Raw genomic sequence first — 18040 nt, forward strand, 5'->3', positions numbered from 1 at the left:
AGCAGTCGATGGAGCACATGTAAGGAGTAAAGAGATCTGGCAGGTAAATTCCTCCCAAGTTGTTAATGCTGTCCCACTGAGCAACACACACATGAGCCCAATCCATCCCAGGTTGGTTCCATATCTGAGCTTATTTACTGAAAATTTATGCAGCTGTGAATAGGTAAAGGAATCCACACGTTCTCAGCGGCAAAACATGGCAGTTTCTGTGCAATTTCGAGAATACCAGCTAGGGAGAAAGACATTTGCTGCTTTGTGGTTTTATGTTTTAATATCATTAACCAGCCACCAGGTGTTAATTATTCTTATTATTTAGCTCTTATCTGTGCCAGCTTTTAAATGCCTTCTGAAAACGTTTCTATTCTGCCAGGTTTATGCAGGCAATTGAGAGTGCATCCCCCACAACGGTCTAATCTTTTTTAATTCTTTTGCTTTTAACTTCTTTCTACTTTATGGTTTTATATTTCTTTTATAGTGTGGCAAACCGCTGTGATATATCTCTGTGATGCAGCGGTATATAAATAGTTTTTCATAAATAAAAATAAACAAAATAAATATCTGCTTCGTATGCCATTTCTGTGCGGTGTTGCTAATCATGTTACATTGATCAGCTATTTTCTACTTTGGATCTTATTGTTGGATATTTTCGTTTCTTATTTTTATGGACAGGTGGGGTAGAAATCTAAGAAATAAATAAATGCATGTTTGGTTGCTCTCTGCAACAACTGAACAAGGTTTTGCATTTTTTATGGCATAATAAAATGGCTGGAAATATCATGTCAGAGGCCGATTTAGCACAGCACAACTGGTTCCCCTGCACAGGGGCCGAGGAGGTGCCTTTCCACATCCTTCCCAAAGCCTAGTAAGTGCTGGGCTTTGGGAAGGAAGTGTGAGTGTTCTAACAGGGTCCTAGAGTCCTCCTCCTTCCTCCTTCCCAAGTCCTAGTTAGCAGTTGCCCAGCTTTGGAAAGGAGGTGAGAGGGCTCTAGTCCCCTGCCAGAGCCTTGTGCCTCCTACTCGAAACCCAGTAGGAGAGCCAGTGTGGTGTAGTGGTTAAGAGCGGTAGTCACGTAATCTGGGGAACCGGGTTCGCGTCTCCGCTCCTCCACATGCAGCTGCTGGGTGACCTTGGGCCAGTCACACTTCTGTGAAGTCTCTCAGCCCCACTCACCTCACAGAGTGTTTGTTGTGGGGGAGGAAGGGAAAGGAGAATGTTAGCCGCTTTGAGACTCCTGAAGGGGAGTGAAAGGCGGGATATCAAATCCAAACTCTTCTTCTTCTTCTTCTTCTTCTTCTTCTTCAGTGCCCCTTTACGTGGCTTTTGGAAGGTGGCACGAGGGCTGGAGGGGGCAACAAATTTTGGCCTTGCACAGGGCACCATATTACCAAGGTCCACCCCTGGCCATGTGTCAGAGGATGCCTTGCAGATCTCTATCTGCTTTGCAAAGCTTTTAACAATGAGTATCCCCCATGTGGAACGCAGGTGGCGCTGTGGGTTAAACCACAGAGCCTAGGACTTGCCGATCGGAAGGTCGGCGGTTCGAATCCCCGCGACGGGGTGAGCTCTCCCTGCTCCTGCCAACCTAGCAGTTCGAAAGCACGTCAAAGTGCAAGTAGATAAATAGGTACTGCTGTGGCGGGAAGATAAAGGGCGTTTCCGTGCGCTGCTCTGGTTCGCCAGAAGCGACTTAGTCATGCTGGCCACGTGACCCAGAAGCTGTACGCTGGCTCCCTCGGCCAGTAAAGCGAGATGAGCGTCGCAACCCCAGAGTCGGCCAGGGGTCCCTTTACCTTTACCTATCCCCCGTGCAAGCTTGACATTTGTGGATGGGAATTGGAGCTTTCACACCAGGATTCAAATGGTCTTGGTGAAGACACATACACAGATGCATACCTGCACTCAGCTTCCATGAACATTTATTTTTTTACTGAGAAAGATTGGCAGACTGCTTAATCAGTAAACCCTCTGAGCAGCATGCATAATAAAACCGTCAATAAAACACATTTAACAATGGAGCAAAGGGATCATTTTGTTTCAGTGCTTTTTAAAGGACTAGAACTGGGCTTCTGGGAGGGATCCTTAGCAGTAGACCTCTGAGAAATAAATCCCAAATATTTGGTTTTCTTAGAATCATGGAATTGTAGAGTTGGAAGGAAACATGAGGGCCATCTAGTCCAACCCCCTGTGATGCAGAAATCTTTTGCCCAACGTGGGGCTCGAACCCAGGACCCTGAAATTAAGAGTCTTGTGCTCTACCAACTGAGCTATCCCAGCAACTAAATTCAGGCTGGTTTAGCATGTGATGAAATTCTTTTTGGGGAACTCTTGCAACAACAAAAAATGGATTCAACAGAGAGGAAATCCCCTCCTTCCTGCTGCATAGATCTCTAAAAGAATAGTTCGTCTCCCGTTTATTTAGTTCAAATGTATTACAGACAATAATTTTTAAAGTGATGGGTGCACATGTATCAAGAACGTTAAGATGTATTCCTGCTTAATTCTAGCTTTTATACTTCAGTTTCCATATTGCCCCAAAGTACAAGATTTTGATTGACACGGGGGGGGGGGGGAATAAATACATTTTCAAGCTGGAACTCGTGCCACTTTCTATAGACCTTTTGGAGACCTTTGGGGAAGGGGATGAGCCCAAGAGATCAAGGAGGAATATGAACGTTCAGTTGCCAAGTGTGTTTATTTTTTATTGCAAGGCTTGAATATACAAACTCCATTTTAGAGTATGGAAGCTGGCGTGCAAGAATCTGAAGCAACTCTGGCTCACAGATTCACCTGAGAAGTTTATACGAGCTTGTGCACTGTTTATTCAATTGAATGTACTGCAGATGGTATGTTTATACACCTTGGTCTCAGTGTATAGGTTGTGATTTTACTGAAGCAGCAGGGGAAAAAAGACATCCAAAAAAACTAGGAATGGAGCAACTCCTTTTTCCTTTCTCCTATACGTTGCAACACAATATAGCATATTTCGAGACATTGCTTTTCCTTTATATAGAATGTACCTGCTCTGGATTAAATTCTTAAAACTACAAAATGTAAGGAAAGAGGGAAGCTTGTGAGCTGCAGTTTGCAATTGGGATCAACTAACTGAGCTGTGTTACTTAATGGTAGCGAAATGGAACCCAGCTATAAGCTACATTAAGTCAACTGTGGAAGCGCAGTACCCCCTGCACTGCCTTCCACAAGTGTCATATTGACTCCCTCCCTAGACATCCACCCTTTCTTCATTTTTGAAATTCAGGAACAATGCATAAAAGAACTCTGTATCACCACTTCACTCGCTGCCCTAGTTCCAAATGATTTTTGAATGGGAAACTTTCTCATTGATAGCTTGATTCCAACACAGCAACTATCCAACTGACTCTAAAGCTCTGTGCAGGGCTCCCCTCGTATCACATTCAGAAGCTGTAGTTAGTGCAGAATGCTGCAGCACGATTGCTGACAGGAGTGAGGCCTCATCAGCATGGGACACCTGTGCTCATAGAGAGGCACTGGTTGCCAATTTGCTACTGGGTGAAGTTCAAGGGGCCACTATTAACATATAAAGACCTTAGCATCTTTGGACCAGTTTACCTACAAGATCACCTTCCCCCACGTGCACCCATGTGACCACTTCAATCGCTGGAATTGGCATGGCTACAGGTGCCACATAATACCCGTTCCACATTTCTAAGAACCCAATCATTGAGTGTGGCAGCACCTGCACTTTGGAACTGCCTGCCACTTGAGATCAAGCAGGCGCCTTCACTGTACTATTTTCGGCACCTGCTAAAAAAAAAAAAACAGCCCTGTTTAGACAGGCCTACCCAGATGCTTAGAAAGTTGAGCTAATTTTGATGTGTTTTAGCATTTTAACTATTGCATGTTTTAAAATAGGGTTGTGAATCTTTCTTGATCAGTTTTATGAAATAAATAAATTGTGGTTTTTTAAAATACAATCAAGCAGTGTATAAATTTGATGAAATAAATAAATAAATAAATAAATAAAGGCAACAGCGGCCAACAAGTACAGAATGAGAACACAAGTCGTTATATACTGTACATAGGCTATGCCAGTAAGTTCTATTTCTTTGTTTCTGTTTATACAGTTTTCAGTCTGGCATTATTATTATTATTATTATTATTATTATTATTATTATTATTATACTGCTGTATACCCACAGGTTTCAAGGTGATTCACAAGATAAAATCATGATATAAAAACACAAAATACATAATAAAAATAAAAATCCCTCTTAGAACTATTCCTGAAAGCTCAGGCCTCGAGCATGCTCAGTTCTAACTTCCCTAAGGAAATACTTTTGCCTTTTTGGCCACATAAAGACACCTTACGCCTAGGATGTCGGCAGCATCTGAAGCAGAGAGTCATAGCTTTAAGGTGGAGTTAGCGAATGTGGGGCCCTGCTTCTGTTGGTGGACTCCAGACCAAACCATTACGGGATGTGATGGTGGAAGCTGCAACCCAATAACATCTGAAGGGCACTATGTTGGCTGTCCCTGCCTGAAGCCATGGTTGAGGATGAGCATATGTGTCCCACCAAAAATAATAATTTAGCTCATCAAGTTACAAATCACACATGACTAGCTCTAATGAAGGTTCTTTCTTGAAATCTCACAGTATGCAACATTTTTTGCACATCAGTGAAGTGCTTCTTGGGGCTGTTGTGCATATTATGTATTGTGGCTTAGGGCCCTCATATTTACGGGACCGCCTCTCCTGCTATGCCCCGCAGAGGACCTTAAGGTCCATGAATAATCATAGTTTAGAGGTCCCGGCCCTAAGGAAGTCAGATTATCCTCCACCAGGGCCAGGGCCAGGGCCTTCTCAGTGATGGCTCCAACCTGGTGGAATGCTCTGTCCCATGAGACCAGGGCCCTGCAGGACTTAACTTCCTTCCACAGGGCCTGTAAGACAGAGCTATTCTGCCTGGCTTTCAATTTGAACTTAGCCTGATCTTTTATTCCGCTTCCTTCCCTCCCCCTTCCCTTTTTACGAAGATTACCCGCTCTGGGATCCCACAGCTAATTCTCCCCTGGTCTCCTTGCTGACCCAAATAGGACTAATTTAGCCAGCTAGCCCTGATGATCATCTAATGTTTATTGGATGGATTCTACCCCTAAATTGATTTTGAATTTATTGTTATTCATGTTTTATACTGTATTTTATGCTCTTTTTTGTTGCAACAATTAAGTGTTTTAAATTTGTTGTTAGCCACCCTGAACCTGGTTTTCTGAACCAGGAAGGGCAGGGTATAAATAAAATTTTATTATTATTATTATTATTATTATTATTATGACATCACAGCGCATATTGCACCATATCCACGTGACCTAAGAAATTGGATCTTTGATCAAGACACCAACCAAGATATAAGAACATTATGGCTGCCCTTCATTCTCTTTGGTACCCCCAAATCAAGATCAACCACTCAAGGCCCCATTACCCTGAGACATTGCCTTTCCAGCAGCTGCGTATGGTGTTCATTGAACTAAGATGCCAAAAGATGCCCTCAGCGTATTTAGAGGGGAGTGTCAGGGAACTGACATCGGAGCGAGAGGCGAAGGGGAGGCTCCCAGATGATGCTGGCGAAGGACCCAGCAGCAGGGGGAGAAACAGCTCAGTAGAGGGGGAAGCCAATCAGCGCAACACCAGGGATAAAGGGGGGCAGACGGGGGAATTGGAGAGAGGGCTCCAGGACTCTTCACTGGACATCAGTGAGGAGAGCCCAGGTCCTCCGCTACCCACGCCTTCCCTGCGCAGAAGACTCACGCGCAGTGAGAGGAGGAGGAGACTGGGTGTCAAACAACTTTTATGCTGGAAGAGGTTCAAGAAACGCCCACTGACGGATTCTGCCAGTGACTGAGGCAGCCACCATGAGAAGGGGCTGTGCAGTCAAAAAGGTTTAACAAGGCAATTTAACCGAGAAAGGCACTAGTTTACGCACGAGTAACTCATACCTATTACAGGGAGATAGCTGGAAACTCCCCATATGGAACGCAGGTGCATTTATGGATGCAACCAGATTTAGGATGTTGTGCATTACCTGCTGCTTTGCCCCTTATATTCAATGCCCAGAGAATTTTTTTTATCACCTGTTCTTGACTGTCTCTCAGGCGATCCCCCACAGGAGATGACACTCCAGCTCCCAGCTGATAAAGATCTCCAGATTACACATCTGGTAGACAAGTTCGCTCTGGCAGCTAAGAAGCTCCATTCTAGATATGTTAATGCTTCCTAATTTTAAAACCTCATGCTGTAAATTTTTATGCTTTAGCTTTTGTAGGTCATGTTGTGTGATTTCAGCATTGTTCTTAACGCCTGCTGTACGTTGTAAAGGCCCGTGGCTATATGCAGTAAATGGATTGATTGACTGGTGCCCATTGCAACACCATGCTCCATTATGTTCCTTTCTATGATTGGCTGTTTATGTGTGCTCTGCCCTTACAGACAGCATGACGTGAAGCTGCTAGAGCAAAAGGATGTGCCAGTGGCGCAAGCCGCATGCAGGAGAGTGCCTTGCAGAACTCATGCAATTCCTCTTAAGGATGAGGTTTGCTGGATGGTTTCAGAGCCAAGCTTTTAAACAGATTGGTCTGGTAAACTCAAGGCTTGAAGCAAAAGCATTCCATGCACTGCAAAAGGGACATTTCCAGTTCCTTTCAGAAAGTAAAGGGTTACAGGGATCAATATCTGAGGATGTGCAAAGGAGCTGGAGTTTAGGTTGCTTAGTCATGCAGATCGTGCTTGCATGGAAACTAGAAACGAATCCCTAATCAACTGCAGTTTGAGTTACAAATGTATTAAAGTTCGTGAGATAGAAACCAGGGCTTGGTACACAATTTATTGATGCACCTAATAGATCTGACATAGGTCAAAGATAAGGGGACGCCTGACCATTAGGTCCAGTCTCAGATGACTCTGGGATTGCGGCGCTCATCTCGCTTTACTGGCGGAGGAGCCGGCGTACAGCTTCCGGGTCATGTGGCCAGCATTACTAAGCTGCTTCTGGCGAACCAGAGCAGCACACGGAAATGCAGTTTACCTCCCGCCGGAGTGGTACCTATTTATCTACATGCACTTTGACGTGCTTTCAAACTGCTAAGTTGGCAGGAGCAGGGACCGACCGAGCAACGGGAGCTTGCCCTGTCATGGGGATTCGAACCGCCAACCTTCTGATCAGCAAGCCCTAATTGCAAGTTTTGGCAGGATCACTAGGTGTGATGAAAGGACCATTTTTTAAAAAATAAATGTTGTCCACCCCCCCCCCCTTTCTTATTAATTGTAGCTTCAAATGGTTGCTGGCTAGAAAACATAATACTGTAAATAGATTTCAGATCTTAATCCCAGCCCTCAAAAAATAAACAAACCTTTGCGGGCGGGAATATTTACAATGTATATGTTATCTCCTGGTTCTCAATTCTGGAGATGTGTGGTTTCACAAACCTTCCTCCAATAGTATCAAGCACTTTCCATTGACAAGTTGGGGGGAAAACCCCTTTGTTTTAGCAGCAGTTTCAGAGCAAGTTGCTTGGGGCTACAGTAGAGCAGGAAAACCCCTTGCACTGTGGCTCCCAAGTGCCCAACAGCCAGCTGGTGCTCAGGCGCTTAGGAAGCACGGTGCAACAGACTCTGACAGGTGGGCAGGACAACCCACCTGTCAATCACCCAAATTCACTGGTAAGACTCAGGAAATGGGGAGCTGGTTAATGTGGGAAGGTTTACTTTAGCAGAGTTAAACAATCCCCTTTACAAGTTTATGCAGCGATCAGCTTTTTCCTGACTCCCCTGAATACTACTAATAAAGACGCCTTCCTGGTTAAAAATCCCTTTCAATCCCTCTTAAAGAATACAGACATGAATCTGATTCATGTTAATATAAAACTATTTTACACTCAGATTCATTCAGGTTTACAGAACTGTACCTGAAGGCAGGCTTAGGTTACATAACAAGCAAATAAACTATACCAGAGGGAAGTTGGTCCTGAGGTGACTGCAACTGAGCAGTTCTCTTTCAAAACTACCAGGAACCGACAAACTGGTTGTCACAGCAACTGGTTAGAACATGGAGGCCGTTAGTCCTCTGTTGAATGTTGCACTTGACTGTACCTTTACATCCCACAGTTAATACATAGTGACTGAAATTGGAGGTTTCTGCATACAAAACAGTTGCTCTAGAACTGATCTATGGCACAGCTAAAGGAAAGAGGGGTCACACTACCAGTGGCTTAGCGTGGGTTGTCAGCACCCGGGGCAAGGCAAGTAATTTGCGCCCCCTAACCCGTGGATTTGCACCCCCTAACCCGTGGATTTGCACCCCCTAACCCTAACCCCCAGATGTTGCGCCCGGTGCCGCCGGCCCCCCTGGCACCCCCCACGCTACGCCACTGCACACTACAGATCAAACCAGAAACCAACAGGCACAGAAATATTTTTACAGCCAAGCACATCTCCATTGCCTCTTGAATGTGACAGATATTGTTCCTAAAATGCGAAAGCAGTCTTTTCGTTTGAGTGGATGCTCTTCGACATTCCAGCAAAGGAGAACCAGCCCTTGACTTATAGAGCAGCTCCAAGAGGAACAGGCCATTGCAAGTTACTGTTCCCAGAGGAGTTCCTTCCTCCAGGCTGAAAAGTTGATTCCCCTTTTTTGTGTGTCATATTGGAAACATCCGAGCAATGTGTTTAGAAATAAACTGTTCTTTCAATACCTGCTGTTTCCTTTATATCAGGGCGGTCCAACCTCTCAGACCAAGTGGGCCACAAGAGTACTTTGACACAGTGACATGATCAACCGTGGGCAAGATATCCTCTCATGTGTAAATAATAAGGGGGGCACCCCACTTATGGAACACCCTGTAAGTGCACTAGGCCCAGACACTTCTGCCATTTTGGCTTGTGTCTCATCTGTTTGTCCAGCCCTATTCATTCACGCAATAAAATATTAGAGGGGGCTGCCCCCCCCAAAGTTAATGGGCATTGCCATTCAAATGGTGTGCATGCACCGTGTCATGTGATCAATTATGCAGGGTGGGGCATACCTGAGCCTCTGCAATACTTTGGCACCCCTCCACCAGCTTAACTTACTGGCTTGCTTCACTCCAGAATTCTGTACGTAGGGTTACTCCCTATGTGAATTTATACATAACAATCAGATGCAAGGTTCTATAAAACCATTTGTTTGTTTGTTTTTATAATTTTTATTAGAAATTTAAACAAAACATGTTATCCAAAAACATGTCATCTTTGGTCCCCCCCCCCCATTTTCCTCCCTCCCCTCCCCCCCACCCTACCATACACACCCCACCCCCACCCCGACTTCCCTCAGTTCCAATCTTTGGTTTCTCTGTAAATGCTATTCTCTGCATGTTACAAAGTTGTATAAATCCTTAAATTATCTAACTGATTATTGTCAATGAAAAGTTTGTGAGTGTTTATTCAAAACCTGCCAAGGAGTCCAATTGACTTTGTTGCATCTTCAGATACTTTGTAAAGGGTACACATTCATCTTTGAAGTCACAATTATCCTTGTCCCGTAGCGTATGTGTCAATTTTGCCAATTCTGCATAGTCCATCAGTTTCTCTTGCCATGATTCTTTAGTTGGAATTTCTTCAGTCTTCCATCCTTGTGCTATTAGGGCTCTCGCAGCTGTTGTCGCATACATGAAGATGTTTTTCAGCTTTTTGGGCAAGTCTTTCCCTACAATCCCTAACAAAAATGCTTCAGATTTTTTAACAAATGTTAAGTGGAACATTTTCTTCAATTCATTGTATATCATTTCCCAATTTTTTTTTATTACATTACAATCCCACCACATATGATAAAATGTCCCCTCCTTTTTATAAAACCATTTGGACAAGTGGGGGGGGGAGTTCCCCTGCTGTATATTCAAACTGATATTTTAGGGTCATTTCCAGAGTACATTCAGGAGTGTCGCTATCATTTCAACATCTGGATAATTTAGCAATACATTTGCAGAATTGCAGGGGGCGGGATTTCCTACACTACGATTTGTTTTATACACCCTTTGTATTTTTCCATGCTGTTTTCTTACCATGGAGATTTCAAGGTGTAGACCCTCCCTCATTTCCTTCATGTTGATATGCTCCCAGCCATCCCTCGGCGGTTGTACCAGCTTCTGCTTCAAACAGCTTGCCTGACCTCCGCCGGCTGTGATGTCAAAGGGGGGGGGGGAGACAAAGGCTTGTAGAGCATTACAGCAGGCTAGGAAAACAAACAATCAGACATGCCGTGTAACATTAGCTGGAAGTGGAGTTTAAAGGCCGCGAAGCAGCAGCCTAAGCCTAGGACTGCCTGGGTGAGGAAATTGGACAACAGGAAAACCACAAGCCCTCCAAGGCCGCCAAACGAGTTTGGCGTGTGGATCCGGGCCCTGCAACCCAAAATGAAGAGGCGTGGCGCTTGATTCATCAGCCTGGCAAGCTTTGCTAGAGATCATGGCGCATTCTAACAGCGGAGATCCCTTGCTTGCTAGCAGATGTAATCGCAGCTGCTCGCCAAACACCTGTGTTGACATGCGGGCTTGTATATAGGAGCTGTTGCGTGGGCGGGACAGAGCAGGAGTTAAGTGAGTGAGGAAATCCCAACAGGGGAACACCAGTTTCTTTTCACAGAAGGGCTTATCATCTGGCTAAGAGGTTCAGTCTGCTCTGTTCCCTGTATAGAACTGCATGTACTACTAGTACTGTATTAGGCCACTATTAGTGCATACATCTTCATGCACAACTATTAAAAATGCGAGAGCCTGGTTCTCCTTTTTCACCTGGACACCATCCCTCTGAAGGTACATTTGCTGTCCTCTTTTCAGTACCTGCTCAAAACATCGTTCCTTACACATGCGTATCCAGACATGAAGTCACATGTGCTTTATCTGCTTTTAGCTGCTGTAGATTTTAATCATCTTCCGAACGTTTTTTAAATAGCTGTTTGCAACGTCTTTGGTCGACCATCTTAATGTTTCCTTTTACATTTTCTTTTGTAAACCGCTTAGAGATTTCCCTTACAATCAAATGTTTTATAAGTTTTGTTTCATTAAAGAAGATGATAGATAGATATAGATGATAGATAGATGATAGATAGATAGATAGAGAGAGAGAGAGAGAGATGATAGATAGATAGGATGAACGCAGTAATAATCATTTCTGTAAGTCCTCTTTGCAGTATGTAATGCCAGGGTATATTTTTATGTGATGGACAAATTCACCTTGAACACAGATTTAATTCACAATTGAGAAGGAACAGATTTCAAGGTGACTTTTCGTGATCCACAAGAACGCCACGTGGTCAGGCTCCTGCTCACATGTTTCATTGTTTAATCTCAATGGCTGCTCACAGACTTTGGAACACGCTTCCTAGAGAAGCTAGCCTGGCTTCCTCCTTGTTGTACATCTGACAGCAGATGAAGATTGTTTTATTCCAACAGGCTTTGGGGGAACTGACTGATATTTTCTGAAGTAAAGCACTTCTAATAGTGCAGTGCTGCTTTTACTATCTGCATTATAACAGATTTGTTTTTATACTGGTTTAATTCCATTATAGTTTTAGTTACTTTTTAACTGTTAGCTTGCATATGTGTTTAAGTGGTGCTGTGGTCTAAACCACTGAGCCTCTTGGGCTTGTGATCAGAAGGTCAGCGGTTCGAATCCCCGCAATAGGATGAGCTCCCATTGCTCTGTTCCAGCTCCTGCCAACCTAGCAGTTTGAAAGCACGCAAGTACAAGTAGATAAATAGGTACCACTGCGGTGGGAAGATAAACAGCATTTCCTGGTTTCCGTTTCTGTGTTCTGGTTTCCATCATGGTGTTCCGTTGTGCCAAAAGCAGTTTAGTCATGCTGGCCACATGACCCAGAAAGCTGTCTGTGGACAAATGCCAGCTCCTTTGGCCTGAAAGAGAGATGAGTGCTGCACCCCATAGTTGCCTTTGACTGGACTTAACCATCCAAGGGTCCTTTCCCTTTCCCTTATTTTATGTGGGATATAAATACAGATTAATAAGAATAATAATAACAACGCACGAAGTGAACACAGAGCTACGGTCACCAACTTTTCTGCACCCTATGGTTGCATACCCTCCAACATTTCTTTGATGAAAATATGGATGTCCTATTCAATAATAATAAATAAATAAATAAATAAATAAATAAATTTATTATTTGTACCTCACCCATGTGACTGGGATGCCCCAGCCACTCTGGAAAGCTTCCAACATATATAAAAGCATAATAAAACATTAAAGAACTTTCCTATACAATGCTGCCTTCAGATGTCTTCTAAAGACTGTATAGTTACTTATCTCCTAGGCTCAGGGATCACACAACTCCATACCCTCCACTGAAAATAAGGACATTCTAAGGAAAAGCAGGACATTCCAGGATCAAATCAGAAACTGGGTTGGCTTCTGTAAATCTGGTACTGTCCCTGGAAAATAGGGGCACTTGGAGGGTCTGTGGTTGTGCACCTGGCCTAGCAACCCTTGAAAAAAGAGCTTTGTGCCTCCCTCCCCCCAGTCTGAGTGTGGGAAGGCGAAGGCAGTTCAGTTGTAAACAGACCCCAGCCACTCCAGTCTGAGAGCACGCGACCCCCACTCCAAGCAACAGAAACCCACCTGGGCAGGAAGACTCTAGAAACACCTGCTCAGTGCACAGGGAATTAAGCTTACATCATGTAACACTAATACCAGGAGGCATCATGTCAGCCAGCTGGCAGCCAGACATTAGCGTGGACGTGTCTAATTAGCAGAGTACCCCACTTACTCTTGTGTTGGATCCACTGCTGAGATTCCAACAGGGAGCTTTATTTTCCTCAGCCAGCCACAGACACAAGGTGAGCCAAGAGAGAGTTTCATTCCAAAGGGCAAGCTCGTAAGAGCTGGACTAACATTTTGTCACAGCTGAAAGTAAGTAATATGTGTTTTGGATCCTCACAGACAAGGCTGTTACCAATGTCCTCTGCATCCCTGTCTTCCACCGAACTGAACTTTTGGCTTAAAGCATTGTTATTTCTTAAGGAAGTAATGGGTTTACCACAAAGACAGAGTGTAACCCCCTTGGCAGAGTTTGTCAAGAATTAACGCAACAGTTTCTGAGCTATAGGCCTCACGCAGCACGTTGACCAAAAAACATTAATGCATCTACATTTTCTCTTGTGGATTAAAAAAACTTGTTGGTTAATTTTTTTAGTTCAAGCTGCATTTTCCCTAAATTCAATAGATTTGTCACTTGCCCAAGACAGCAGTGAGATGTTTGAGGTTCAGCATCACTTGGTTGAGGGAGCACAATTGATTTTGGTGAGGAAGGATCACTTAAGGAGTAACACTCATCTCATTTGGTAAGTTACCAGGCAAAATAGGCACCTTCCCCTCTGCCTTGTGAGGGATCGACTCACAAGTGACTATCTATACGCACATGGAGAGTCTTTGTGGCTCGTGAGAAGAACCTCCCTGGAGCCCCAAGAGGACTTCAGCTAGGGTGGAGAAGAGACTGGAGGTTCAATGGGACTTTGTTTAGGCTGCTCAGCCTCCTTGCCTAGCAGCTGATGCCTGTGGTATTGCAGCAGCCTTTGCTTTTCCATGCATCCTCCAGCCTCCTGCTGGCCCCAGAGCTTTGATTCCATTTGAAGTTGTGTTTTTGGTACAGTATTTGAGCTGGATTGGAGAGCGGCAGAGATGGCACTTAAAGTGTGTTTAGAGGGTGTTCCCGACTTAGGCAATTTTCACTTATGAGCACTGGGTGCCAGAACTTAACCCCCACATAAGTGGGGAGTTGCCTGTATTTAATACTGTGGCAGTAATATTTGAACTGAGATTAACATAACATATCCGACTGAACATTAGGAAGAACTTTCTTACTGTAAGAGCTGCTTGACAACGGAGGTTGGATGGTCTTCTGTTAGGGGTTTTTTTAGCTGTGATTTCTGCATTGTAGGGCATTGTATTAGATTACCCTTGGGGTCACTTCCAACTTTACAGTTCTCTGATTCTCTGAAACAATCTTTTAGGTATCCTGGTCTATGTGGGGCATTATACTCCAGACATGTTTTCGAGCTAGACATGTGGTTAGTCTATTAACTTGAAGGCTTGGCTTACTTAGAGATTGCACAAACGTTGAGGAATTAAACTCTTAATAATCAAGCAAAGGAAGTACTGAACCCAAAGACATAGCTGGTGACCTGGACTCAGCTTGAGACACGTATCGGAATGAATGGAAAATGGGACTCATGCAAGAAACCTCACAATATGTTTGGACATGGATTTGAAATACAATTCACAAGTGACCCTATCTATGAATCCACAGGCAACCCTATGTATGAATTTTAAGGAAAGCTTTTCTACTCAGGTGAAATACAGTCAACACGGAAGTAAGCAATCAATGTTGAGAATATAGCTCCGCTAGAGCAAACGTGTTTTCTATTGTTAGACATGGCTCAAGTCCCTGACAGGGAGAGTGGAGAAATTTGGTTCAGTTTCCTAAACAATGCATGAATAGAAGCACAGCCATTCTTCAAAATTCACCCTAGCTAAAGTGTGCATAAAGGTAAAGGTAAAGGGACCCCTGACCATTAGGTCCAGTCATGACCGACTCCGGGGTTGCAGCGCTCATCTCGCTTTATTGGCCAAGGGAGCCGGCGTACAGCTTCTGGGTCATGTGGCCAGCATGACTAAGCAGCTTCTGCCGAACCAGAGCAGCGCACGGAAACACTGTTTACCTTCCCGCCAGAGCGGTACCTATTTATCTACTTGCACTTTGACATGCTTTCAAACTGCTAGGTTGGCAGGAAAGTGTGCATAAATGTATACGTATATTAATATTGTCTTTTTATGTTGTGAACCACTCTAAGATCTACATATGAAGGGTGGTACAGTATACAAATTTTAATGCTGATGAAGAATAATAAGAAGATAATGTAGATGTAAATGCACTATCTTGCAAAAAAAAAGGAGTTTAATAGGCAAAATTGCATACCAACATGTGCCTATTAAGAGAAATTTGCGCTAATGTGCTTATTAATTTCCACAAGGACTTTAAAAACAAAGCACAAGCTTATGTGGAAAACTGAATGTAAGATTGGAAAATTAGAAACAGAAAAACAGAAATTGACAAACTCTTCCTTCCCTAGTCTCTGATCTCTATCCAGAAATCAGCTGCAAAGGGCTGAGCCTAGACATCAAGTTGTCTTCACCAAATAGTTTCTTTGGTGTAGGGTGTGGACTCTTTCGATAGCTGCTAGATCTTTTGATCTTGAAAAACACTGAGGTTTGGTTTGTTTCCTTTGAAGTGTCTAGGAGATAAAGGCTGTACTCCAGAGGAATTTAGGCAAAGTTCCATTGGCTTCCATGAGAGTTTGATGTAGCAAGTTATATCTGGGTTGGAACCAAAACATTTAATTGAATTTCTTGCATGGAAATGGCTCGTCAGTTCCTGTCTGCATATATCTTCAGAGTTATCATGACATTTTCCCAAGGTGCATTGGGAAGTGAGATAAAGAATGCTCAACTCCCAGCTCCCAGCTTGTCGCGTCAGTCAGTCAGGAAGTCTGTCCACAGATTTGAACCAAACAATGGCTTGTTCCAAATGGGATTAGCAAAAGCGTTATTGGGCACAAATGCTATCTGATGGCATGAAATCTTGCGAAGGATCATATGAGGTGACAGTTGCAAATATTTCGTGTGTGTGTGTCACATGTTAGATCAAGTCATTTGCTTCTCAACACAGATTGGGTAACATCGAGCCTAGGCTGCTTCACAATGCATGTAGGGAATGTTGGTGTTAAACTCACCAGAACAGGGCCATCAATAAATGAAATTGTATCCTTTGCAGCTTTGCTCAATTGTATTAGTGACTGCGAGCAATTTATTCTGTCAGTTCCACTTTGCAGTGCACCTGTTATCTGTTATATGTGTGGTAGAGTCTAGTGATGTGTTGCAGCATAGAGGAAAACCACTTCAGTCATTCGTATGATTTTAAGAATGGCCAGGATAATATTAAAAATCTCATGGATATGTTGGGGTTTGGTCAGAGATCTTCAGCCTTGGGTCCTCAGATGTTGTTGGGTTACAACTCCCATAATCCGCAGGCATCTTATTCAATGGTCCAATGATGTATCCCAACATCATCTGAGGATCTAAGGGTGAATAATAATAAATTTTATTTATATCCCGCCCTCCCCAGCCGAAGCCGGGCTCAGGGCGGCTAACAACAATAAAACAGTACAAAAGTACAGCACAAACAACACTGAAGGCAAGTGGGATAGGTTTAGAGCAGGAGGAGCCAACATGGTGACCTCCAGAGATGTTCCCATCAATACCACATTGGTTACTCTTGACTTATGGGGCTGAGCGTTGTGTAAGGCTTGTGGAGTCCAGTGTTGTAGGGGCAGGATGTTCCTCTGACAACTCGCTCAGCACTTCTATGGGGTATCTGGATTTGCACCCCCAGGTCACTGAACTCCTCACCAGAATCAGAAATTTATTGGGGCCCCAAATCCATCCCTCCATCCTGCTAGGATCCACACCAAGGTCTCTCAGCTCCTCCTATTGGCCCTTGGGTTTTGACTATCTACTCCATTGCAGCTCCATGGTGCTTATGCAAGTTGGGAGTTCCCTATTCTCCTCACAGAGCTATAATTTACAGAGCTCCCTGGAAGAGGGATAGAATGTTAAATCACTCTAGGAGTGAAGGGAACAGGGTGTTAGAGATATTGGTTTAATTTGCATAAAATGCTATGTTTGTATGTATTGAAAACTTATGCTCAAGCTTGTGTTAGGCAGGAGGTTTGTCTCTAGCTAATGTGGTAAGATGACTCATCCTGGAAACTCAAGCAGAGATCTCTCTCATCGGCAGGAAGATGAAACTGGAGAACTCAGCGTCTCAGTCGCGCACTGGAAGCCAACGGCAGTAGAAGCTCAGCTCAGCGATCCTGAACAAGCAAGTTGCTTGCATAGGATCTCTCTCTGGGACCAGAGAGGAAAGTTCTCGGACTGCAATTAAGGACTGAAAGGATGGAACCACATTGCAACATTTTATTTTGTAATTAGTTTAAGACTGCTTTGCAGTAAAACTTTTTGGAACTCATTCTTCTGGTAGAACTCATTTATCCAGATCAGGGATTCTGCTTGTAGCAACTCTAACATAGGACATTCCTGAAAACTCTCAGCAGCATTAGCAAACTACTGTAGGTGTGGGGAGCATTAATATTATAATGGTGCTTTTAAACAGGGGTTTATTAATGCGTCATTTAATGTGTTTATTAACGTGTGGGGACACAGTCCTTTTCATCCCATTATCTGAGGATCTTCCTGTTTCTGAGGCAAGCCATGAGAGAACTCCTTCCACCTGACTTGTTTGGGGTTCTGTTTCTTAACATTTGTTGTTCCGAAAGATGTCAACCATTTCAGAGATATTAAACTGAGCAGCAGCTATATAACAACAACAACAATTTATTTAAAACCCGCCCATCTGGCTGGGTTCCCCAGCCACTCTAGGCATCTCCCAACAGAATATTAAAAACACGATAAAACATTAAACATTAAAAACTTCCCCAAACATGCATGAAACAATAACCTGTAATCTGTGTTGCACAGTTTTTGCATATTAATATTATGGCATAATTATCAATCTATTCTTATCCTTTCTGGAGGCAGAGAGCAAATATTCCATGCTTGATTCAATCAGTCTCCTTATAACCAAGGAGGTTATTTTGCACTTCAGTCCAAAACCAAATGAAACCCTGATCTTACAGGGGTCATTCACATTTCTTTTGTTGATTTCCCATGCTAATGAGCCAATATAGCCCACCACTTTCTTTCGCAGTGGAAAAGCACATGCATTGCATGCAAAAGGTCCCAGGTTCAGTTACCAGGATCTCCAGGTAGGGGTAGTTTATTCCCGTTTTCATTACTTTTTCCTGTTAAGTTCTGCATTATATTTGAGCTTTCACACAACATAAGAGCCACTTCTGGAACTATAGTGGAATATATAGTGGAATATATATATAGTGCAGGTTTAGT

The 18040-nt window shown here is 43.5% G+C and overlaps 2 long non-coding RNA genes across 2 annotated transcripts; both read left to right on the plus strand.

Moving 5' to 3' along the window:
• The first annotated feature begins 7344 nt into the window (after positions 1-7344).
• On the plus strand, positions 7345-8939 carry LOC310713260. The gene is made up of 3 exons (XR_014529158.1): positions 7345-7831; positions 7862-8236; positions 8414-8939. It is a non-coding gene; the product is annotated as an uncharacterized lncRNA (long non-coding RNA).
• A 6267-nt stretch (positions 8940-15206) lies between these two features.
• On the plus strand, positions 15207-17105 carry LOC310713238. Its single transcript, XR_014529129.1, has 2 exons — positions 15207-15678; positions 16875-17105. It is a non-coding gene; the product is annotated as an uncharacterized lncRNA (long non-coding RNA).
• Positions 17106-18040: the final 935 nt, after the last annotated feature.

The sequence above is a fragment of the Podarcis liolepis genome (genome assembly GCF_965112155.1).
Source record: "Podarcis liolepis genome assembly, chromosome: 8".
NCBI lineage: Eukaryota > Metazoa > Chordata > Lepidosauria > Squamata > Lacertidae > Podarcis > Podarcis liolepis.